The sequence below is a fragment of the Rattus norvegicus genome, chromosome 2, assembly GCF_036323735.1.
Source record: "Rattus norvegicus strain BN/NHsdMcwi chromosome 2, GRCr8, whole genome shotgun sequence".
NCBI lineage: Eukaryota > Metazoa > Chordata > Mammalia > Rodentia > Muridae > Rattus > Rattus norvegicus.
The window spans coordinates 16,555,298-16,581,626 of NC_086020.1; the positions used below are offsets into that span (position 1 = coordinate 16,555,298).

General features: G+C 41.9%; 1 long non-coding RNA gene across 2 annotated transcripts; it reads right to left on the reverse strand.

The window, feature by feature from the left end:
- Positions 1-10,095: 10,095 nt before the first annotated feature.
- On the reverse strand, positions 10,096-24,601 carry LOC102554306 (uncharacterized). 2 transcript variants are annotated; one of them, XR_010064032.1, is made up of 5 exons: positions 23,191-23,264; positions 19,759-19,988; positions 16,496-16,608; positions 12,718-12,909; positions 10,102-11,318 (listed from the first exon to the last, which is right to left on the reverse strand). It is a non-coding gene; the product is annotated as an uncharacterized LOC102554306 (long non-coding RNA). The 2 variants fall into 2 exon arrangements; XR_590807.4 differs by having other exon boundaries at positions 10,096-11,318; positions 19,759-24,601.
- Between the last annotated feature and the right edge of the window lie 1,728 nt (positions 24,602-26,329).

The following is a 26,329-nucleotide window of genomic DNA, read 5'->3' on the forward strand; positions in this document are numbered from 1 at the left end:
CTTCCAATGCTGAGAATGGGTTATATTTTGAGCTGTTGGCCAAAAAGACCCTATGGAAACTCCCAAACCACTAAGGCTGCTGCCAAAGCTATTGTTAGCTCTTTGAAAATTGATGCCGAGACCGCATTGCTGAAGACAACACTTACGTATCTCATCAAACATGAAGAAGTCGAGTTGATTCCTAACTAGAGCTTTCACTTCTACTAGATATTCATTGCACTGGAAAGTACGCTGTATGCTCCCAGAGGAGAAATGTACACTAATGCAGCTACAAACACTGAAATCTACAGTGGTAACATGTTTGCATGATATATAGGTGTAATGGTGGCATAAATGTAGGGATAACCAACCACTCTCTGATTGGATTTAAGGCCCACCTCATGAAATGGAAGCTGTGTATATTAGCTGGGTTAGTGTTTATACAAGCAACCCCCTTGGGTGGGGAGGTCTTGGCTAAAGTTACAGGCTCTGTGCAGGAGACAATCGTTGAATGAGTATATGAAGACTGTGTAGGAAAAGAAGAACACCATAGAGTTGTATTCAGCCATGAGAAAGCTCATCTCTCAAGAACACCCATCATATATTTTTCTCTCATATTTGGAAATCTGAGTGGGGCAGGATGGAAATAAGAGGAACATTGTTAATGTGGAGGAAAAATAATTTGTAAAGGTTTTGGAGAGGAAAGAAGTAGAGAGTGGATCTTGAAGGCATTAGGGGAATATGAATATGAACAAACTGCATTGTACATATGCAGGAAATTCTCAATTAATAAAAGTGCTATATAAAAAACGAAACCTGGAGAAAAGTGAGGTAAAAAGGGCAATGGTGATTATGGTCATGGTATATTATTTGTATGTGTACAAATGTCATAATGAAATCTCACACTTTCTATAGTCAATATTTTCTTTTAGGAAACAAGCCTGGACAGCACTCAGTGTCTCCTGCCATGCCTTCTGAAATTCTAAAGACACCTTCTATCTTGTTGTGTACATGGGGAACAATGTGACAGGTTGTGCCATCCAATGGGAGCTAGAGGGGAACAGAAATAATGGGTGTTCCTACAGCCTTACCTTCTGAAGACTGTTTTTACTTTTATACGTATTTTTAACTGTGTTTAAATGTTATAATACTTTATGTGTATGAGTGTTTCATCTGCATATACGTGTGTGCCTGGTACCCATGGAGAACAGAAAAAGACATAAAAATGGAGTCAGAGACAGTTGTGAGCCACCACATGGAATCTGGAAAACAAATTTGTGTCCTCTGCATGAGCAACTAGTGCCCTTAACCGCTGAGGCATTTCTACATTCCTATAAAGTATATTTAAATTGTGCTCCAAATGGATATAGGATGCTTGTACTAAACTATCCTGGATATGGAAGACAGTTATTCAACACGTTGCCTGAGACACTTTCCTTGAAAAACCAGTACTTAGTTTTATGTGTTTATTTTTTATTGTGAACAAGAGTTGAAATGATGCATTAGCTGAGAGTATCTAACCCGAGTAGAATCTACTCAGTAATTTAAATACAGAGGAAAACCAGGGAGCACTGAGGTGGGCAGTGCTGCTGTTCTGAGCAGGTCAAAGGAAATGACTCCTACAGCGTGCTCCACTTCCAGCTGCAGCACCACTCCCCTTGACCACATGGTACGTACTTCAAGAATATTCTTAAAGACTTACACTAGTGGTCCTTGTACCTTTAGATGGCTTCTTTCCAATTATGTAGGATCCTGGACAGATGCACATTCACAGAGAGGGAGAGGGAGAGGGAGAGGGAGAGAGAGAGAGCAGAGAAGCAGAGACAGCTTTCTTTGAGAGATCCAAAAGAAATATGTTTGTTTATCTAAGAACCTTCTGGAATTGGCTTACTTGATTCTGCTGAGAAAGGGAGGTTCTCCATGTTGTCCTTAAGACTTGTTGTTGCTTGTTTTCACTTGGTAAGCAAAAGACGGGGGAAGGAGGGAGAGAGAGGGGATAGAGAGGGAGAAAAGGAGGGAGAAGAAGTGAGAGGGGGAGAGAGAGAGAGAGAGACAGAGAGACAGAGACAGAGGAGAGAGGTAGAAAAAATTTCATACCTAAAATTGAAGAAGTTGATTACTGTCATTTTGATGATGTGCCTTTCGTTCATTTGCAGTGGTTAAGAAAGACTTCGTGAGCAGGTTAAAATGATTCAAAGTTATCGAAGAGCCACAAATTTTATAAAGTGCTTCAATTTGGGACAGACTAGAACAAGAGCAGACAGACTCAACAGAGCTTTGGGGTCTGTGTCCAGCCTGCAGCCACAGTCTTCCCAGGCATCCCTCCCTTTACACATGGGGACTTGGAACCAACGTGCACAGAGATGCCCAGCAGCAGCAGCAGCTGAGTGCCTGTCCTCAGAGCTGGGATACAGCAAAACGCCTGCTCACACACAGATCCCATTTAGGGTAATGATGTAGACTCTAAGGTAACCCTCTATTTTTTTTCAAAAGAAGAAATAATTGCTCTAATGAGAACAGAATTCAATTGTAGGGCTTTCCGTTTGGTGCCTGAAAGAGGCTAGGCAGGTATGCAGTACATTAGAGACTAACATTGTAAAATCTGATACTTTTGAGAAGCTTTGTAAAAAGTAGGCTTTGAAAATTTCTTTCTGTCCCACCGTTAGTTACCATTACTTTGATTTAAATATTTAAACAACGAACAGCTCCATTTTTATAAAACTGGAAAATGAGACATGATCTTTGGTGTTTAAAATGAACAGCCAATTCAAGATTTAACTTGTAATGTTAAAGGTCGACTTCAGCACACTGCTAACTTTGCTTCTCCAGTTGGTTTCATGAAGCTGAGACACAGTCTGAGTGAAATGTAGACTCCTTGGTGTCATAACTGTTAACAGTACATTGTCCTCTGTAGAATGACAATTGTGGGGCTCAACTAGTTAAGGAAAAGAGACATCTTCAACTAGACAAAAGCTGAAGATGTAGAAGGTCAAAGAAATAGCCTATTTGGAGGGGTTTGTGAGATCCCTAGGTTCTAGCAAGGTCACAGGTGTCTGGGTAACTTTGCTGTGTGTGGTTTTTTTCGTATCGATGATGTTTCCCAGTGGGAGCTGGAGTGCACATGTTCTAACACTTGGCTGTGTGCGATTTATTACCATGTTACCCATTCTTCTCATTAAAGTTCACAATATACCACTGTAAAATAAGACCTATGTTGTAACAACAGTTATAGTTTATTAAAATAAATATGTCACTCTAGACTTTAGTCATGATAGAGGAAACTTTTTTTCCCGTTTTTTCTTTTCTTTTTCTTTTTTTTTTTTTATTAACTTGAGTATTTCTTATATACATTTTGAGTGTTATTCCCTTTCCCGGTTTCCGGGCAAACATCCCCCAAATCCCTCCCCCTCCCCTTCTTTATGAGTGTTCCCCTCCCCATCCTCCCCCCATTGCCACCCTCCCCCAACAATCTAGTTCACTGGGGGCTCAGTGTTAGCAGGACCCAGGGCTTCCCCTTCCACTGGTGCTCTTACTAGGATATTCATTGCTACCTATGAGGTCAGAGTCCACGGTCAGTCCATGTATAGTCTTTAGGTAGTGGCTTAGTCCCTGGAAGCTCTGGTTGCTTGGCATTGTTGTACATATGGGGTCTCGAGCCCCTTCAAGCTCTTCCAGTTCTTTCTCTGATTCCTTCAACGGGGGTCCTATTCTCAGTTCAGTGGTTTGCTGCTGGCATTCGCCTCTGTATTTGCTGTATTCTGGCTGTGTCTCTCAGGAGCGATCTACATCCGGCTCCTGTCAGCCTGCACTTCTTTGCTTCATCCATCTTGTCTAATTGGATGGCTGTATATGTGTGGGCCACATGTGGGGCAGACTCTGAATGGGTGTTCCTTCTGTGTCTGTTTTAATCTTTGCCTCTCTATTCCCTGCCACGGGTATTCTTATTCCCCTTTTAAAGAAGGAGTGAAGCATTCACATTTTGATCATCCGTCTTGAGTTTCATTTGTTCTAGGCATCTAGGGTAATTCAAGCATTTGGGCTAATAGCCATTTATCAATGAGTGCATACCACGAGTGTTTTTCTGTGATTGGGTTACCTCACTTAGGATGATATTTTCCAGTTCCAACCATTTGCCTATGAATTTCATAAAGTCATTGTTTTTGATAGCTGAGTAATATTCCATTGTGTAGATGTACCACATTTTCTGTATCCATTCCTCTGTTGAAGGGCATCTGGGTTCTTTCCAGCTTCTGGCTATTATACATAAGGCTGCTATGAACATAGTGGAGCACGTGTCTTTTTTATATGTTGGGGCATCTTTTGGGTATATGCCCAAGAGAGGTATAGCTGGATCCTCAGGCAGTTCAATGTCCAATTTTCTGAGGAACCTCCAGACTGATTTCCAGAATGGTTGTACCAGTCTGCAATCCCACCAACAATGGAGGAGTGTTCCTCTTTCTCCGCATCCTCGCCAGCATCTGCTGTCATCTGAGTTTTTGATCTTAGCCATTCTCACTGCTGTGAGGTGAAATCTCAGGGTTGTTTTGATTTGCATTTCCCTTATGACTAAAGATATTGAACATTTCTTTAGGTGTTTCTCAGCCATTCGGCATTCCTCAGCTGTGAATTCTTTGTTTAGCTCTGAACCCCATTTTTTAATAGGGTTATTTGTTTCCCTGCGGTCTAACTTCTTGAGTTCTTTGTATATTTTGGATATAAGGCCTCTACCTGTTGTAGGATTGGTAAAGATCTTTTCCCAATCTGTTGGTTGCCGTTTTGTCCTAACCACAGTGTCCTTTGCCTTACAGAAGCTTTGCAGTTTTATGAGATCCCATTTGTCGATTCTTGATCTTAGAGCATAAGCCATTGGTGTTTTGTTCAGGAAATTTTTTCCAGTGCCCATGTGTTCGAGATGCTGCCCTAGTTTTTCTTCTATTAGTTTGAGTGTATCTGGTTTGATGTGGAGGTCCTTGATCCACTTGGACTTAAGCTTTGTACAGGGGGATAAGCATGGATCGATCTGCATTCTTCTACATGTTGACCTCCAGTTGAACCAGCACCATTTGCTGAAAATGCTGTCTTTTTTCCATTTGATGGTTTTGGCTCCTTTGTCAAAAATCAAGTGCCCATAGGTGTGTGGGTTCATTTCTGGGTCTTCAATTCTGTTCCATTGGTCTATCTGTCTGTCTCTGTACCAATACCACGCAGTTTTTATCACTATTGTTCTGTAATAATGCTTGAGTTCAGGGATAGTGATTCCCCCTGAAGTCCTTTTATTGTTGAGGATAGTTTTAGCTATCCTGGGTTTTTTGTTATTCCAGATGAATTTGCAAATTGTTCTGTCTAACTCTTTGAAGAATTGGATTGGTATTTTGATGGGGATTGCATTGAACCTGTAGATCACTTTTGGTAAAATGGCCATTTTTACTATATTAATCCTGCCAATCCATGAGCATGGGAGATCTTTCCATCTTCTGAGGTCTTCTTCAATTTCTTTCTTCAGAGTCTTGAAGTTCTTATTGTACAAATCTTTTACTTGCTTGGTTAAAGTCACACCGAGGTACTTTATATTATTTGGGTCTATTATGAAGGGTGTCGTTTCCCTAATTTCTTTCTCAGCTTGTTTCTCTCTTGTGTAGAGGAAGGCTACTGATTTATTTGAGTTAATTTTATACCCAGCCACTTTGCTGAAGTTGTTTCTCAGCTTTAGTAGTTCTCTGGTGGAACTTTTGGGATCACTTAAATATACTATTATATCATCTGCAAATAGTGATATTTTGACTTCTTCTTTTCAGATCTGTATCCCCTTGACCTCCTTTTGTTGTCTGATTGCTCTGGCTAGAACTTCAAGAACTATATTGAATAAGTAGGGAGAGAGTGGGCAGCCTTGTCTAGTCCCTGATTTTAGTGGGATTGCTTCAAGTTTCTCTCCATTTAGTTTAATGTTAGCAACTGGTTTGCTGTATTTGGCTTTTACTATGTTCAGGTATGGGCCTTGAATTCCTATTCTTTCCAGGACTTTTATCATGAAGGGGTGTTGAGATAGAGGAAACTTTTGCATTAAGATTGTTAATATAATTAACCCAAGTGCCTACTTTTAAAGCTCCTAACTATTTCATCTATTTAGCAGTCTTGGTTGCATTTCTAAAGCATACCTCTGTCTGCTTTCTCTATCCTGTATTGAGAAGTAGGTTGGTTGCTGTCTCACAAGACTTAAGAGCCACAATAGATAAGGCAGAGAAACAGCTCCTCCTCCTTCCTCAGAGAAGGCAAAAGGAAGGTCATATGTGGTTGTAAGGAAACTCAACACTTTAAGAAAATGAATTTACCACCTCCAACCCTACACACACTGTTTCTTTCTGACTTTTTTTTTTTTTTTGGCTCCTTAGATGAACTAATGCGAATGAGGAACCAAGGGCAATTGACCTTTTTACCATCATTACTTTCTCCCCTTGTTTACCTGCTATATTTCTTCAGTCCTGGATGTCTCTGCTCTGGTAGAAATGCTGTTTTCCCATGTCAGAGAAACTAGAATTGATGGTGACTTCCATCTCTGTTCGGAGGGCGGTCCCATTGCAAATATGTACCCCAGAGCCGTGATCTGCTCATGTCAGTTCAGAATTTTGCTAAATTCACCTTCCAGTTCATTTGACTATGGTACACACATCTGAATGTTTAGAGAAATGCCTAGGCATTTTGTTTTCAGTAAAGGAGATCTAGAGTCATGAGGTGAAACTGAGAATCTGCACAAACTAGGAGAAAATTGTATTTTCCCTTCTTTTCTGAGCAGCCAACCACAAGTAAGGAATTGCCCCAAATTAAGCAGATGTAGTATGAAACTCCTCCCCTGTATAAAAACATGGTTTTATATGACATGATGAATACAACTTCATGAGTATTTAAACCTATCATTTAATAAATAGATCTAGGGAAAAAGAAAGCCTCTATTGTCAGTGATTCATAAGGGAACTGTTTCTTTAAAGCTTGTTACTCTTGTTAAATACGCAAGCTGGCTCATATTTGACTTAAGATCTTGGCACAAGTTGAAGCTCTTCCCTGCTCCTTCCTACTTATCCAGGTTCTTTTTCTTTTATTCTTTTAAAAATTATTTTTATTGGTGTTTTGTCTGTATGTCTGTGTGAGGGAGTTACAGGCAGTTCTGAGCTGCCATGTAGGCACTGGGGTTTGAACCTGGGTCCTCTGGAAGAGCACTTGGTGCCATCTCTTCAGGCCCCTGTATTCTATCCCTTACTTTTCTTCTGGGTACTTGGTCATTTCTGTTTAATCGTTCATTCAGCTTTCGAATGCTTATTATTGCATTCTCCTTAGGTGACCCATATGACATGTACGTGCTGCAAACTCTTATTCTTGGTGTAAAGATGATGCATCTCATCTCTCATTCTCACATGACAGTTTCAGAACATTGTCAGGATGTGTGTCCCTCTAACTTAGGAATGTTCCCTATAGATCATGATGTGCACTTTTCCTAGGCTCTGGAGGTATAATGGTGAAATGCAGAGGTACGACCTATGGTGAATGCAAGAGTTAGTCTAAGGATCTATGCCATTCAAAATATTATATGTGACACACTAGACACTGTGTGGCAGTGATGATAATTTTGAGGAGGAATCAAAGATCCCATTTTTGTACTAAGCAAACTTAGAGCCACTGTTCGATTGCCAGTTCTTGGTCTGAATATTTGTGGTTCAAGGAGGATTTCCTATTTCTTTAAGTTGCTTTTGAAAAGATGAAGGGTGTGAACAAATTAAAATAAACGTGAAAGGTTTTTTTTTTCTTCAGGTTTTTGATACTAAATGTAGGACTATAGCAAATGAAATGTTTCCCATTTATTTCATGGTATAAAGCAAAAGTTTGAAAATTTGTGTGAGATCACTAAAATAATCAGAGGTCACCTTAGAACAAAATGAGCATTCCAAATTGCACAGTAAATTAATCTCAGACTGATGACTGGTTACCATTTTCAACAGAAGTCAATGGAAGGTGTTGTATTAAATAAGAGAAAACTATACTTAACATTTTTTAAAACTTTAAAACAAATTTCTTCTTCAATATAGATCAATGTGACCTTCCTACAACATAAATAAATTATCAGAAACCATATAAAATTTCAGAAAGCACTCAACACTGAAAAATGATAAAAGCAAGAGAGAGAGAGAGAGAGAGAGAGAGAGAGAGAGAGAGAGAGAGAGAGAGAGTTGGAAAGTTCTCAAAATTAAAAATCAGGGATGAGGCCTTGAGACTGAGCTTATCAGTTAAGTGCTGCACTTGCAGACAGAGGAATGGAGTTCAGTTCCCAGCATCTGCTGCAGACCTTGACAAACATATGGAAGGTCAGCTCCTTGGGTTTGACAACTGTTCCTGGCTTCCAGTGGCACTTTCACCAACAGTGCTCCTCCACATACACAACAAAACTAAACAAAGAAATAAAAATAAATCATCTTTTGAAATGGATTTAAATGGCACATGATGGACTAGGGCTGAAGCAACCGCTCTGCAGAACGCACCCAGAAATGACTACAGTGGAGGGAGCTACCAGCTCTGTATAACACTGGAAGGCTCACAGCCCAGGCTATCAGAGATGGGCAAGAGTTGTGGGGAAAGTCAGTCTTTTAAACTGACTTTAGGTGAAGTATCAATGGTCCCTACTGTGTACGATATGGACAACCATACAAATTCCCAGGCAAATAGGAAGATCATCTATAATTTAGCAAAGTCCGGGGAAGCTGACACAGGCATGTAAGCTTTCCAAACTTGTGGAATGTATGGGTGTTTCATATACAGCCAATTTTCACTACGTGAACTACCAGTGAACTTCCACTCGTATCGGGGAGCTACCAGTCAATTTATAACATTACTGTATTATTTATTACTATGATTTATTTTTATTATTTTTTATTGTTTTACTATAACAGTATCTCCTTGTGTAGTCTGGCTGGCCTCACGGAAATCCTCCTGACTCTGCCTTGCCAGTACTAAGATTAAAGGTGCACACTACCACACTTAAACTCTTTTCATTATTCTTTAATTATAAAAAGAAACAAAGTATTTCTAGTCATTTGAGGAAAATCTGCACTGTGAATGAAAAAGGCTATGGGAAAAAATTCATAAGAAATAAGAACAGAGGAGAAAATCCAAAAGCCAAAGGTGGGTAAAAGAGGAGAGAGATTAAAGGTTTTCATTATAAGTTATTCTACAATATTTTAAAATTTTGTATATGCTTTATCTTAATACAATTAAAAATGTTAAACATGCAAAGCATTATGAACAGGGAAATCTCCTCCTACAGGAAAATAGATGACTTGATTAGAAAGTCTGTCAAACCACAAGAAAACCCACAGAATCAACTAACCTGGGCTCACAGAGACTTACAGAGACTGAACTGACAATCAGGGATCCTGCGTGGGTCTGATCTAGGCCTTCTGTGTATATATGTTATGGTTGTGTAGCTTGGTCTCATGGGGCTCCATCCAGTGGGATTGGGGCTGTCTCTGACTCTTTTGTGTGCTTTTGGGCCCCTTTCCTTCCTACTGAGAAGAGATGCCTAGTCTTACTCGATATATCTTATTTGGTTGTTATCCCTGGGAGGCCTGCTATTTTCTAAAGAGAAACAAAATGGATTGAGGGAGAAGGAAAGAGGTGTGGAGGAACTAGAAGGAGAGGAAGGAGGGGAAACTGCAGTCAGGATGTAATAATATATGAGAGAATACATTTTAAAAATTTATGTAACGAAAGTCTAAGTCTGATCTCAAATTAGTCTTCTTTCACAGACCTCCTTCAGTTGGGCTTCTGTATCACCAAAGGCAGCCCTTTCTGTGGAGCAAAATGAATGTAAGTTTACCTCTGAAATTCAAAAGACTCTAGCTGCTTGGTTTCATATTGAATGCAACAGATAATTATCTCAAAATAACAGATTAGGAAAGCAGAGTCAGGATGTTGGACAAGCAGCATGGGCAAACCAACCTAACTAAATGCTGGCCTTTTAATTGTCAAATAAATCTTAATCAAATAGCAATTGGGATACCACTTAATACTGTATCCTATTAGAACACGTTTTAAGTATATATGTATGTATAATAGTTATAAGACCATAGAGTTAGCATTGTATTTATTTATTCATTTGGAGGTACAGTGAACTTTATTGATGGTATTCAAGAGAATAGGGCTCCATAGGCCCCTCCCATTATTGTGAGGGAGATACTCAGTATAGGGAGCTGAGTTGGGCCAGGGATTCCTCAGCAGCTGAGGGCCTCTCTCTTGCTTTCATCTCTTTGCTTGGGTGGGTGATCCAGGGCTTCATACTCCTTGGAGTCCATGTAGGCTATGAGGTTCACCACTCTGTTGCTGTAGCCATATTTATCTTCATATCAGGAAATGAATTTTACAAGGTTGTCATTAAGAACAATGCCAGACCCAGCATCAAAGGTGGAAGAATGAAAATCATTGTTAAAGTCACAGGAAACAAACTGGTCCTCAGTGTAGCCCAGGATGCTCTTTGGTGGTTCCTCAGATACCCAACTCACCACCACCTTAATGTCATCATACTTGGCAGCTTTCTTTAAGCAGCATGTCAGATTCATGACAGACATATTGGGGGTAGGAACATGGAAGTCCATGCCATTGAACTTCCCATTCAACTCTCAGATGACCTTGCCCATAGCCTTGGCAGCCTAAGTGAATGCAGGGAGGAGGTTCTGGGCTGCCCCACAGCCATCCTACCACAGCATCCACAGTCTTCTGGTGGTAGTGATGGCATGGACCATGATCATGAGTTCTTTCATAAGGCCAAAGTTGTCATGGATGACTTGGCCAGGTGGCTAATCCATCGTTAATATAGAAAGTGTTTCTTACAATCTTGAGTGAATTGTCATGGTTTGCACCCATCAGAAACATGGGCGGCAGCAGAAAGGGCAGAGATGATGACCCTTTGGCCCCACCACTCAAGTGGGTGGGTCCCAGCTTTTTCCATAGTGATGAAGACACCAACAGACTCCACAACACACCCAACACCAACATCATCCTATTTGCTGTTGGCAGGATCACTCTCCTGGAAGAAGGTGACAGCCCTCCCATTAATGACAAGCTTCCTCTTCTCAGCCCTGACTGTGCAGTTGAGCTTTATATGGAAGGGTCATAAGGAACATGCAGATAATGTGGTTGAGGTCAAGGAAGGGGTCATTGGTGACAACAGCATGTACATTTTCAGCCATGAAAGAAGCCCTGGTAACCAGGCACCCAACTCAGCCAAATCTGTTCACTTCAACCTCCAGCATCACATCTCAGGGATAAGGCTGGCACTGTGCAAGAAGATTCAGCTGTTTCTGAAACAGGGAGGAACAGAGAGGTGAGTTAGCATTCTTACTGCCCGTGAATGGCCAAAGAGCTGGGGTTTAGAAAGAGCCAGACTTTTCAAAGGCCTCACTGTTAGTACATGGGGAGTGAACCCCTCTTAGTAAACTCTGTGGCCCATGCCACCATGCCATGCCTTATTGCTCTCTCTCTCCTCCCTCACCATGTCCCCCCTCCCCAGTCTCCCTACTAGCAGTATGGCTATTGTCTTTGGATTATTAGAAGCCTTAGCTGATCTCTGAATCTCACACTTCTTTCAGCAGATTGTGTTGTCATCAGTTTAACACTGAGCCTCAACTCTGGAGTCAGGAACCTTCCCTTGAGTCTAGTCACCATTATATTCAAGCCATCAAGATCACAGAATATATGGAGTTAACTCTCTTGACATTGGCTTCTTCCCTGTAAACTGGTCCCAGTCCATGCCTCGGAAGGATCCCAGACCAAACATGGAAACATGCTGCAGCTTGCTTCACTTCACTAGTTAGTTTTCACTTCTCCCACTTTGGTGAGCTGAAAGAATTATGGGAATTTTATGATAATGAACTGCTTAACAGTCTAAGTGCAGATTTGTTAACTGTATTGAATTTAATTTCTATTTTCAAATGCTAGTAATCATGAAAAGGCTGTTGATCTTCACCTCTTCCCAGTCCCAATAGCCAAGCAGACACACAGATGTTTGGTGTCATGTATATTTTCATTCATTTGCTAGTTCAGTCCTTTCCTCAGTCATGTGTCCAGCATGCTGAGACGAGTAATACATTGCTAAGCTGTTGTTCTAATTGTATCAGGTCCAAGGCAGGCAACGCAAGGTGCTCAAATTGCTGTTGGAGCATCTATCTTGTGTAAATGTTAAGTGAGGTAAGACCCAGATTGGTGCCTGGAATTCTCTCCATACGACCTAAATCACTTGTCAGGTGTTAACATTTAACAATTAAGGTTATGTATTTGTATAGCAGAATAAGCCAAAAATCTTCTCAATGAATGGGAGAGTATCTTTAGCAGTTGACTGAAGGAAAATAAACAGTGTGTGTGTGTGTGTGTGTGTGTGTGTGTGTGTGTGTGTGTGTGTGTGTGTGTGTTTGTGCACGTGCACATGTGCGGAGGTATCAAAGCACTGTTCAGCATTTATTCTGGGATGGGATAGGAAGAGTCAGTATGTTATTAGCATACATGATATTTGGTAGCATTCCATGTTTCCCTTGGAGAGTTTCAGGGCCAAAGATCAACTGTCCTTGTGCTTTTTAGTACAAAAAAGGGTGGTATGGGGGGTGTTTGATGAGAGTGCTATGTCTACGGTCCAGGCTTGGTCACTTAATACCTTGTTGCGACTGAAGCTATAACCCAGTCTTGTTTTCCCGATGGAGCACCTACCTGCCCTCGATCTGTCCTGTGGCTTGTGCAGTCACTGATATTTCCAAAGAAAGCCTTTTGGTTATCAAAATGGAAATTAATTTCATAGACTGAGGACTGAATTGAGGCAAAGAGGTCACTGTAATCTGCTGCCATGGATTCCAGAATGTGTTACTTCAGGTAAATAAGCTGGACCTTAGTCGGGGGCTGGCCCTGGGAAGCAGAGGGAACAGAGGTGGCTAGAGACAGGAAACTGAGACACGATTCTGTTACTGTAGAAAAAGACAACCTCAAGGACATTATCAGACAGCACATTTTCAATATAATTCTTGATTCTTATAATTGTCGAGGTGAACCAGCTGTCTCCTAAAGAAAGTTATAAAATTACCAAAGGGACTGATTCACCAACTTCAACAGCTAAAGGGAAAATTCAAGCTCTTTTTAGACACATGACATTCTTATAGATAACACCATTCCTGAGAACTTCATTTCCTCCAACTGAAAGTAGCAGTATTGGAGAAGTTCACATAGCATTTGGTGCCCTTAAGCTGCTTTAAGAGTCAACCTTTTTATCTGTGCAAAGGGAAATCTACAGTGAGGAGCCCATCTCAATGATGAGAAGCCTGAAGCATGGACCTCTTTCCTAAATTAGGAGCTAACGCTGTTTGCTCTGAAAACAGCTGAATAGCTGTAGACCTACTGACTCTTCACAGAACGTGAAACCTATGCACTGTTTGAACTGGATGGCATGTGGAGCTTGTCTGATCTGGTTTCTAATTTGTTCACAGATGAAATAGTGCTCATGGGGATTAGGTGCCTCCTAGGGTCACTAGGTATTTAGAAGAGAGCTTGGGATTCCAGATTCAAATTCCCTAATGCTCAATTTAGTGACCTTGTGCTTTCCAAGGTGTTTAGGAACGTGATTATACTTGTATCTTGTATCTGGGAGATCTAAAGAGTAAATATAAAGTGCTGTGGCCCTTGTTGTACATTGGTTCTGCAAATGTCCAGAGTACTGTAGAATGCTTCTTAGACACTCCCGTTACATATAAGTAGATGTACATAAAGATACTGACGTCTTCCTTGTCTGTGCTCTGTGTTCATAGACTCAGAGTGATGGAGTGATGCATTAGGAAGTCCTTGTGGAGAGTTAACACATAGAGAACTATTGGTGCTAATCACAGAAAAACATAAGAAACTGGTAATTTTTTTTAGTATTAGTAACTTGTTATTTTATGTAATTGCAAAATTCACTGAAATAAACTTTTTAAAACTTCGTAACTTTCAAAGTGTGGATTTTATTTAGTTCGAGCCCTTAAATTAACAAACCGAGGGCCTCTGGAAGAAAAAACAATGTGTAACTCATCAGTAATATGTATTCTATTTTGCACACCAACAGAGTGGGTGTTACAAAGAAAAGGGAATTAAATTATATTTAGAACTGCTTATCTCTACCGAATCAGAACACTTCATTACCATAAATATTATATATGCATATATTTAAATATCCTTTCTAATTCAATTTTGTAAAAAATGCAGTCTATTTACTTTTTAAAAGAATTTTTCAAGAATTTTTTAATTATTTTTGGGGAAATTATTTGACAATGAAAATATTTCTGAATTGATAAATTTGTTAATAATAAAATGGTTTCGATTCATGTGTCAGACACAAACAAGCAGAACAAATGGCTAATAAATTAGGTGCTGTTAGAAAGGGTTTTTAAGATTGCCATCTGAGACACTTTTGCAAAAAGCCACCTGGGGTGAGGCTGTGGCATCTGCCTGTGCTTGGGGGCAGTTCATCCTCAAGCATGTCCTGCGGAGGCATGGCCATCTCCTCAGGAGACTCTTTTGTTTTGAAACAACAGAGGCATGCACAAGTCATCCGCAAGAACTGTCTCCACTTCTGCGCTCCTCCCTGCCTCCACAGAAGGGAATAGCTGTGGGTTTGACTTTAAATTCTGTCTGTGTGGCTGGCTTCTGGAAGGGGGTTATTGTAGAATTTCTGTTCTGGAAGATGTCCGTCCTGCTTGACAGGACTTCCCGTGTCTGCCTGCCTGACTGTCTGGGTGTGCTCTGACTGTCTCTGTAAACTTCTTTCCAGTCCACCAATCTCATCCAGGAGCCTCAAGGTTCAGCTTTTGGGAGGTTAACTTCGAGTGATACTCACTTCTCGGAATCTGGATCCTCAGGCCAAAAGGATTAAGGGCTCCTTCCCCCATCCAAAGAACACCCCCCCCCCCACACACACAGGGGGCTGAGCCTTCTCTGAACCACTTCCGAGAAGTTCTGCCAACTTCACTCTGGTCTTATTTTGTACCAGTTCTCTTATGATTGCTGGGATGGAAACACAAACATCGCCTGGGTGCTGGGCACGCAGGCTTGGTTAGAAGAGTGTGCCTAAATCCATCCTTGGGCCTCAGTTCCTCCTTTCCCGCTCTCATCCCCTAATAGCACATTCTGACTGTAAGACCTCAGAAAAAATGGATGCCAAGTGAAATCTCTAAGTTGCACGTTCTCTTGTCCTCTGGAGGCTATCACTTGGATTCATTTCCTTTTCATCTTTTAGTTTTGCTTTCTCCCTTCTGTGTGGACACGTGCAGTGCACCTCCGTGTGTTTCCCCCTTTCTCTCAATGTCTTCATCTTTTTTCTGCACTTCCAAGCCTCAGAAGGTGCTGATTGCTTTCTCGACTTTGCCCCAATGGTTTGAGCACACCTCCCCAGTTTGCCTTCCCTAACCAGCTAGGGGCCTGTGGCTCTAAACTCCAGTCCTGAAAAGGAGTCCCTAAGGCTCCCCGCACTTTCCTGCCAGGGCAGATGGAGCCAGGATACCAAGGTCCCGGACATGATGACAGAGAGAAACCAGGAAAAAACTGTCCCAAGCCCTATCCAGATCCTTTTGGTCTTTTAGAAACCTCAGATCCTTTTTTTCCTGAGCTTTACACTTCCCTTCTATTATGAATACCTAAAAACCAGGCAGGCAAGGAAAGAGGTACCCCGAGGGAAAAAGGAACAAGAGACTCCCAGATTATGTATTTATTTTATGTAAAGAAACGTTACATATGTAATTTTAGATTTTCCTCCAAATTAGAGTTCTGAGGCTTTAGAAAACCTATTTTTAACACGTTCTTCTCTCCTACGGTCTTGATTGCCTAAATTGCTTCTAATTGGGTGGCACACATTACTGAAAACGAAGGACGCATGACAAGCAGCCTTCATTCTTACGCAGATTTAGATAATGTGTCCAAATGAATATCTTTTCTGATAAGAAACTAGAACAACAGTAACCGCCGCAGTTTTCTTATGGGTTTGAGAGTAGGTGGACAATCACACAGTCCTGCCAACCCACACATTTTAGAGGGAGTGCCTAAGGTACGCAGTACCAGTGTCCCTCCACCTCGGAGGTGGCACACAAAGAGAGCATTACTTGTGTGCTGGTTGGTTTTGAAACAGTTTTTCATCCTCTTCAGCAAGCGTAAATGTTTTTATTTTTGTTGTTTTTTAGATTCTTTTTATTTGTAAACCACTTGAAAATATGTCTGCTATCCCTTTGCTCAAGGCTTCTGTGTCTCTGAGAGCTGTTGATGCCTGGTGCTAGCTCCGACGACAGCAGCGAGCAAAGTTCATTGCCTTACAGAAGGGAGCTTTTTAGTAAGTCAGGCCAGCTGCTGGGGGTTTCTGGGGGCGCTAGTTTCTTGGAGCACTCACAGGTGTGATCTCAACTTAAGCTTGCTGAGGGCAAGTGTCGAGGATGAGGGCTCTTTGTAAGATGCTTATGGGGGCTGCCAGCTGGATTACCTTGCAGGCTGAGGGATCCCGAAGTATGTTGGTATGCGTCAACCATTGAACAAAGGGCAATGAAAACTCATCTTACTCTCTGGCCAAACTGCCCCCTCATTGTTTCACCATCTCTGAAAGAAAGTTGGCAACAGATTATAAATAAAGCTATTGTTTTTTAGGCCAGAGGAAGTTCGCTGAGAGTCAACTCCTTTCCTGAATCAACTTTACAGGCACCGTTATTTTATTTTGTTTTCCCTGACATTCTTTGAGACTCCCTCTCCCTCAGTGGCATAGAGAAGCACCTTCAGGCTACTTTAAAGGGTGTCACAGGAGAAAGTCTAGGTGATGCAAGAGCACCTTGGGGAATGGATCTGTGAACCTGCCCATCAAAGGGAATCCTCTGCTCGGCAGCCGCCTGCAGAGTTGTGCTGGGCAGCAGCTTGGGAGATGAAGGATCAGTTCCATAGACCGCTGTGCCCACGTTCTACCCATCAATACAAGGAAACCTCAATGTTTTCCAAAGCGTATGCACCTGCTGTAATAAAGGCCCACCACCAGATACCTTCGTTTTTTGCTTTACCCCTTAGAATGTGTTATTTGACCCATAAAAGAAGGTTTAGGCAGAAATTCTCTGTGATGGTCCCAGTCAGTCCCAGTCGGTCCCAGCAATAGATGTGCACCTCGCCCCTGGCCTTGGTAGGTCACCACACACTGACAAAATTTTCAGGTTGTCTTTGGAAGGTCTCTTCCAATGTATTTGTCCCCCTACTCATTCCTTGACAGGAAAGAAGTGGACCAAAGAAGCGCTTATCGCTCATCACGGATGAAGAGTGTGGGGACGGAGAGGGTGGGGAATCTGAAGATTTCTAGAGTGTCAGTAAGCTCCTTCGGATTTAGGTGAAGCATTCCGAGGAGCTGTTAAAAGCTGGCAGAGGGGGCGGGGTGGGGGCAGCCCCAATGCTTCTACTTAAGACACGTAACTGGTGATTCAAACTCGGTCTTTGGGACCGCAAAAAGCAAACAAACAAAAAAGCTCCCACAATTGTTAGGGTATGAAATCGAGAGTAAAACAGTGTCAGGTGGAGACTGTGACATTAACGCCAAGAACTCCAGAAAGGGGGCTTTCTATGCCTTTCCTTTTTAGAAAGAGAAAGAGAAAAAGAAAGGACTGGAGAGAAGACAGACAGGGGGGAGAGAGAGAGCACAAGGGAGAAAAGAAGAAGAGGGGGGTATTTAGCAAGTTAAGAGGTTAAATATTTGAACAGATTCGTAAATATATAGACAGCCCTTGCAATTTGGGGTGTGTAATAATGCCTTTTGTGGTGCTGTCTGGCTGGGAGGGTAAGCAGAGGACCTTCCCTGCCACCTTTTTTTACTGGGAAAACAACTGGGAAGCTCCTGGGTTCACAAAACTAGATCAGTTCCCGTCTTTTGGAGAAAGAGAAAAATGCTGTCTCTACCGTGCTTTCAAAAAAAATAATAAAAGACAAACCAACGGAAAGCATAGCAAATGAATGTCTAATTTCTTAGAGATTTTTAAAGAAGCGTTTCAGAAAGCTATATTCAGGCTGAAGTCATTTCGAAGTATTGTTTGAGCGAATAGGTTCCAGCACTCAATTATCTAAGATGCATTAATTATTTCTTTGAATCCAACTCACTTTGGTAACAAGAATGTATTGGTGTGGGTCTTAGAAACCCTTGGCTCTCTGACATGTTTCATAGCTGAATAGGGTGGGTTTCTTTTTCCGACAATTGTACTGAGCGCTGCTGCTGATCTGTCCTCTGCCTGTGCCCATGGGCGGAGGACACAGGCTGTGGGTGTGTCCCGCCCACAGACGCGCGTGCGTGTGTATTGTATACATGTATTCTCTAGTGTGTGCCTCAAATGGAGCCATTTTCCCCCTTTTAGCGCCCTGCGTGTATTAGTAATATGCAAATAGAATCATTCTGCTTGAGTATATTTTGGAGGGGGAGGGGATGAACCATTTTAATTCTGCTCTAGTATTTCTTCGGCAATATTTTCTCTGCGTGTGAATTTGCATGAATGCATTTTCTGAGGTGTGGATTCTGTACGTGTGCGTGTGTGTGCTTGTGTGTGCTTGTGTGTTCAGAAAGACCATTGGCTCGTCAGCGGGTGTGTGCTTCAGCGTGTGAGAAGCATGTAGACTCTGAGGACCTTGGGAGCAGCCCATGTTCTCTCCGGGTGATCTGTCTGTATCTGCCCTTGTGTTTTGTGTTCTTGATGTGATTGTGTGCGTTATTTACATGCGTGCTTCTATTCTTTTGCCTTCGTGTAGTGCTTTTCTCTACAGTCCACACATCTCACATATATTCTTTTATCTTTTGGCAACATGCCTTTTTTGTTCCTCGAAGGATATTTATTGATGTGATAATCTGAAATGAAAAGTGGTCTCCCATGAAGGAGATGGAAGAGAAAGGAGCGTTCATCTTTCTTAATAGACGGGGCAGTGCCAGTTGACTGGATCACAGGGTTTCTCTGCACTTTCTGCGTGAGCCTGCGTGTGGGGGTGGGGGCGGGGACGGCTGAGGGAGGACGGAAAAGGACCCTTTAAGCAGAACAAAGATAGGACATCGCGCCTCCTGGCGTCCAGATCGCATACTGCATCTACCCCGCTGCTGCGACTTTCAGAAATCAGAATTCAGAGATTTTTCTCCTTAAACCATTCAGGGGCCGCCTCTCAGACCCAGCCCCCGGACCTCAGCCAATCACCGGACGCCATGCAAATCACCTCTTTCGCCCTCCAAACCAGCGTCCAGTTTAGCGGCAGTTTCTGCAGCCCCGCCCATCTTGGTCCTTCCCTTCCCTTCCCCCTCCCTCCTCTGCCTCCGACAGAGCAGCAGCTGCTTGGGAAGAGGGCAGTGCTGGGTGCTTCATGCATATGCAGACAGATCCATCCTCCCCCTCCACCCCTCCTCTCACTCCCTCCTCTCTCCCTCTCCTCCCGCCCAGCTTTTCCTCGCTCCCCAGCCCCCACCACGCCGCCCATTAGTATCTCCCAGCCTCCTCGACGTGTAGTTCCCAGCTCTGGTCCAGGCAGCTGCTATCCACAAGGATGCCCAGGCGCGCCATAGGAGTCAGAGAAGGAGAGGGAGGAAACCTCTGCCTTTGAAATCCGCTCGAAGGTCAAGTTTGTGGCTTGCGGTGCGGGGAGCCAGAGACGTTGAAAATGCTCTGTTGAGTCTGCAGGAAGATGGTGCATGCTTCCCTTGGCTTTCTCTCACTAAAGAGCAGATTAATTTCTCTAAAATACACAAAGTACCGGTCACGTCCAGAGGCAGGGTGATGATAGATGGCTCCGCGTGCCCACAGTTACAGTCTGTATTTATCTTGCACATCAAGGTTCCTTAAGCCACAAAGCACTGGAGAGGAGATCAAAGGGCGTTATATCTTCTTAGGTGCAGGAAGGGTGGGGAGTGCGGCTAGCCCGGAGAGCGTTGGCGCGGGACCTGCTTGAGGTGGGCAGTTAAACGATAACTCCGGAAACATGACCTGGGGCCCACGGAAAGGAAAAAATAATAATTCTGTGAGAAGGCCAATATGCTATTATGCATATGCAGACTGCGTCCAAAGCCCTTTCGAGACGCCCTAAACGTTTTCAAGTTTTGAATACCTCGCTGAACTGACTTAAAAGTAGGGGGAAATGTCACCGTGAAAACAGCGCTTGTAGAGTGCTTGGAGATCCACTAAGGAGAAAGCCGAACTGTGGAATGACCTTGTTTTATAGATCTACTTCAGCCCCGAAATACCTTGAGGACTTTCTAAAGGGAATTGCAGCAGTTTCCCCTCAAATCTTACTCGGTGGAGAAGGGAGGGCATAGCAAATTTAAAACTGCACTTTGTTAAGATAATTTACCGACCCCCCACCCGCTTTTTAAAATCCAGGGCGTATTGTGTGCTGAGCATCTTCCAAGCGAAGCGCTTCATGTATCTCCCAGTTCTCAGGTGCCACGGAAATTAGGGAGAAAAAAAACCAAAGAACCAAAAACAACAACAACAAAAAACCCCAGCAGCTCAGAGCGGTCTCTGCCCTTGAGCTGCTCCGGCGCTAGCAGGAGGAAAATCTGTAGGTGGTGCTTCACAGCCCAACCGGAAACAGCCCCGAGAGCCCTCAGACTGCAGTGAAACAGCGACTTGGTACATTCCTATAGTGGAATACAGGGCGGCAGCAATTAAAAGTGAATGGACGATCTTGAAGGCAGTGTTGGATGAAAAAGCAAATCGCAAGAGAATGTGATATTAATACAATGTTACTGTCTATTAACATAATACTGTAACAGACCACAAAAACACAGAAAATGCATGATAGGAAGCATAACATCGTGTCGGGGAATGGGGTGTGGAAACTGGAGGAAGGAGAGGACATGTTTTAGTCACAACGATTCGAGCTCTATGAGTAATGCTTATTCCTTTTAAAGAACTAGAATATGAGGAAACATACTCACGGGAAGGCTTTATGGAAAAGCTGGCGCTGATGCTAAATTTAAAATCTTGAATATGATAAGCAGAAGGAATCGGAATACTCGGAAGACAATTTTCCTGAATGGGGGAAAGAAAAGTGTAGCCCACAAGAAGCTTTTACAGTCTTGAATTAAGATTTCAATCTACAGTGAGAGCCACTCTTTTGGGGTGCTCGATTCTGTAAGCTTTATGAATTCACAGGCAGGGAATAGTTGCAGAAGCAGGAACAACAGCTCCCCAATTCCTTTGCTGTCTTTATGGCAGCTTCTTCTCCTACCCTTGAGACCCCAGATCTTTGACCTTGACTCCATCCCTATACTTCGCCCTTTCCCGAAAGTCATAGAAATGGAATCCTGCATAGTGTTGCTTTTCTCATTGGGTGCCTTTCATGTAACATAATGAGTTTCGTCTTCATCTGTGTGGTTGGTTGTAGCAGCAGCTTCTCCTTCTGTTTCAGTAGTTTTTTCCACTGCTTAGTTAAAAGCTTCTTGAGTTCTAAATGCAGTTTCTTTTTAAATTTTATTATTATTGTCATTATTGTTGTTGCGTTCATATGAACCCACGAGCGTGAGCATTGGGGGTGCATATACCAGAGAGCTAGCTCACCAGAAGTCTTATATCAACTTTGTCCATCAGAACCTTTATGTGGGTTCTGTCAATTAAATTCAACCTTCCAGGTTTGTGTACTTTCTTAATTTTAGGGACTGGTTTCTCCCTCCCCATATGTTGTAGATTCCCTGTAAATAATTACAATGTTATATGTGATAAATATATTCAGATATTTCTGCCCAGATGCTCAGTTGATAAGCTAGTATTAAAGACAGTGCAATGCTGAAACCTACAGGTAGAAGAAACCACACAGGTTCCCAAGCTTTTGTACAGAGGTGAGCAGAAAGATTAACCAGAAATACTGGTTGGAGAACAGCATGGTTCCCCTGTCTTGGACTATGCCTTGTTTCAAAAACGTTTATTGAAACATCGACCTTTGTCCTCACAGGTTCAAACTGAACTCTACTGATGGTTTCCATAGGTTCCGTATAGGACAAATGCGTCACCAACAACAGCATTCTGAACTCTTGGATGGATTCATAGTCATGACTTCTATACCTGGTCTACTTTTAGAGTTTGGCTTCCTTTTGCTTATTTCTCCATGGTTTCCCGAGAAACTGACAGCTGGGCTGTATAGATTGGATGCTGAATTTGCCCATGGTTATTTAAATGTCTGCCTCAGAGTTCCAGAGTCAGATAGGGATGGATTCCTGCCTGCTAAGAGCTTCATGTGGATTTATTTTAAAGAGCTCTCATCTTTTCTTGGCTGCTTATAAGCTCGTTTGTCTTGGCAACAGTGTATCAGATGGCATGGAAATGGAGAAGAAATGCTGACGAACTGCTCTCCTTCTGGGTGTGCTTAGCATGGGCTGGAGGACAAACTGGGCTGTGAAATGTGGTTAACACCAAACGGGTCCTGCTCTGGTGTAATACAGTTTATCAGTCAAACAGGCCTCAATTTTATTTAGAATTGTATCCATTTGTTGTCCATGGGCCTTGGAATGTTATTCCCTGTCTTAGTTTTTAATAGCATCTGTGTCTTCTAACTGTACAAGTATAGACATACTTAGAAAAGAAACACTGGGAGTTGACTTTGCATAAATTCTTAAGTAAAGGCTACAAAGTCTATAAATCAAGAGAGGTAAATGTCACATTTTGGCTTTAAGGTTCTAGGCTACCTTGAATAAAAAGTCCACCTGTAGCATAATGCCATCCCTTATCAAAGATCAGAAGAATACACACACTGCTATTTGTGGTTTTAAGATTCCTCCATTAAAAAAGCACTTTTTTTGCTGTCACAAATTCTACTCATTAATCATGTCAAACGTATTGGTCACAGCATCTACCAACTTCCAGACTAAGTTAACTATAACATATCCAAACCAGTGTTTCCTAACCAAGCTAGTGATGGTTTTGAGAAAGGGCTGATATCCCCACACTGGTTCATGTACAGCCCTTCATTTAAATCAGTAATTTAGAATGACCTCCTATTGTCCTTAATGCCGCAATTGTCTTTATAAGCACAGTCAAGCTACATAACCCACCCAGAGACTTCGTGGTAGCTCTCCCATTAAGAGATCTGCTTTGCTATAAGTGAAATAGTAAGTCTTAGTGCCAACACTTGATCCCTAATGAAAAATAAAAAGATTAAAAAAAAGAGCAGAAACATTTTTTCGGGACCTACCAATTTGTGATCGAGGATTAAACATTTTCTCTTCTAGGCAGTCTTTTAAAATGAGATTCTGTTCAAGGGTGTTACAGTAGCCTGATATAAATTGGTGGCTCTGGCTTTTTAAACTCTGGTTCTCTCTCCTGTAAAGCGGTATAAATGAGTGCTTTATCATCACACTGGAATAATGACATCTCAGAGGCAGTGCTGCATTCACAAGTGAGGAGAGTTCCAGAATGGACTTGACTCAGCACTACCTGACCAGGCTGCTTAATGCTCAGATGAATGCCACTGCCCCTAGGAATTACAAGTAGAGGTGCCCAGAGCTTGTGTAAAGTTCTGTGTGCCATTTGAAAACGGTACTTGGAGAAAAGAGAGGCTGCTTTTTAATTTTAATGTTTTACTCATTGGTTTAAGTACATTTATGGTTTGCTTTGCAAAATGTCAACAGACATCCCAAGTGGATAACATTTAAAAGAGATTGAATTCCCTGTATTGACTCTAATATCATGTAAAAAATGTGGTCATCAAGGCCTACAGGTTCATTGGCTAAGGTAGCTCAGTCAAATGATTATTCAAAGCAATGAGCTGCCTCTTCTGTTTCACTCTTTCTCTCACATTTTCACTGACTAGGATTCCAGCAAGTTATAGCTGACAGTTTTATGCCGTTAGGATGGGTTCCAAATGGTGCTTCGAGGTACAAGATGTTTAAAGGCTGCACTGAGGAATTATCTGCCACCTGCTGACTTAGAGAGTTCATTATAAAAAGTTTTAAATAAAACCGGGCAGTTGGGTATTATACACTCAGTAATCAAAGCCCTTTCACACACATATTCCACTTCTTGTAAATCCTCACCACAAACTTATTAGTCAGGTCAATGTAACAATTATTTTCTTTATTTTATACTGAAGTATAGTGAAAATTAGACACATTTTAGGTGGGGATTAGATGAAATAAAACACTAGAGCAAACACTATTTAGCATAAAGGGAGCACTTCACGTGCTTTAATTCATTTAATCTATACCGCATCTATAGGAGCCGGATATTGTCATCCTTAGCAGGTGAAACTACAGAGCAATAAGCTAATCTGCATGAATCAGATAAGAATTCATCCTTCCACAAGCCCTTGCCTACCCTCCACACCTTTCTGCTGATCAAGAACAGAACATGGGTTTCCTAGCACCTCGTCTAGCTCTCCTACTTTGCACACTGTCATATTGTCTTTCGTCTGTTTCGTTTTATTTCATATAATATTTTACAGTGTTTTACATACCTTCTCTATTATGTAATTTGGATTTTTTTAGTGCTTGAGCGGACAATTCCTTCTATGACTGCATTGTATCCTATGTCTTGAATTTGTCAAACATAAGGGGAACTAGTATTGAGTTGAATAAAAATTGTAAACTCTAGGAACAATATAAGCCTAAAAATGTATACTTGTAATTTTATCAATTAAGAATTAGTATCAGAAGGAGGAGACTATATGCTTAGACTTTTTTTTTCAAAACTTACTTTATTTAGGGTTCTTAAACTCTTCCACCCCTCTTCTAATTCACCAACCAGAGGTAGGAGAGAAAATAGGTTAATAGGAAAAGGGTGTCGTGGATGTGTTTAGAAGTAGTTCCTTGGGGGCAATTTCATTCTTTGTTGTCAAGATACCAGCAGTCCAGTTCAATAGCAAACAACAAACACACATCAGTAGTGGCACACATTCCAGCAGAAACACCAAAGCTCTGCCAATCCAAACTAGTAAGCAGAAGCAGCCAGAATCAGCAGGAATATCACAAATTCTCTGGAGAGTTTCTCTCTACAAAGCGAAAACCAGTGAAGCACATTACACAGGGTAGCAATGCAAGAACAACTTCTCACTGTTTGTGGGATTCCATTTATATTATTTTTTAACATCACATGCTCTCTCAAGTGTCTGTTCCAGGAAAACATTACATGTCCTCTCAAAAATCAGCTTCCAGAAAAACATCACGTGACACAAACTGAGTTGTTAAGGAAATGAGAAATTTCTTCTTCAGTCAGGGGACTGGTTAAAGCAAACGGAGAGAGAGAGAGGGATTGATTACTCTTGTGGAGAAAAGCAAGAAGGCAAAATCATCAATGCTTCCTAGAGTTCTTTCTAGTGCCTGATACTATTCATGGATCAACCCATTTTTTTTCCCTCACAGCATGCCGGAATTGTCTTCATTTATGAGTGGGAGGCAGAGCCCAGAGTTTATATCACCAACTCAACAATAAATATAAAAGGAGAAGAACACATAGCAACGTGCACTGCCTAGGAGCTTCATTCTGGCCTAGAGACCGAGACTTTTCTACTCTAAGTTTTGATTCTGTTCAGACTTTGTTTGTTGTTCTTGTTCTTCATGCCCTGTATTATCTATGTGTCTCTTCCTAGGTGGAGTTTGCATGCTACCATGAACATCTTTCTCAGCCTGTTATTCTACCATGGCTTGGGTGTTTTGAGTCTTCCCTAAATATTCGCATGTTGAATATTCATGTCCATTTAACATGCTGAGAAGGAGGAAACACAATTTGACTATGATGATTGGAGACGTATTCTTTGGAAGGTGATTAGAATTAGATAAATTCATCAGGATGGTATTACAATAGTTTTAATATATAAATCCAGACAGGGTGGATTCACATTACCTGCCCCAATGTTCTGGGTTCCAGAATGAAAGACACACTCATCCTTTATATACTGATATGTCTTAATGAACTCAATGGCTAGGCCACTTCCTAACCTCCATGTGGTTAATCTACCTCCTGCCGATAACTCTGAGTTATTTCATACTAAATTCTGTATTCTACCCCTTGGCTGCCCTGGACCCAGAGGGTTGCCCAACTCCTCTCCTGGTTCCTTAATGTGGGTGATGCTGCCGTGTTCTCTACTTCTCTCAGGCATGGCATCTCTCCTCTCCTCTCTCTCCTGGCAGAGTAGATCTCCTCCTTCCTCTTTCCTCTCTTCCCCAAGCCCAGGAATCCTAAATGTCCTGACTGTCTACCCTGCCCAGTCATCTTTATTTACCAATCAGAATCAACTGGGAGCAGGGTCCCTCAGTTTTGGGGAAACATAATTAGCATTCCTAATACAAGCAGCTACAGGATGGAATCTCCATAATTGTTGGGACTTTGGAAGGAAA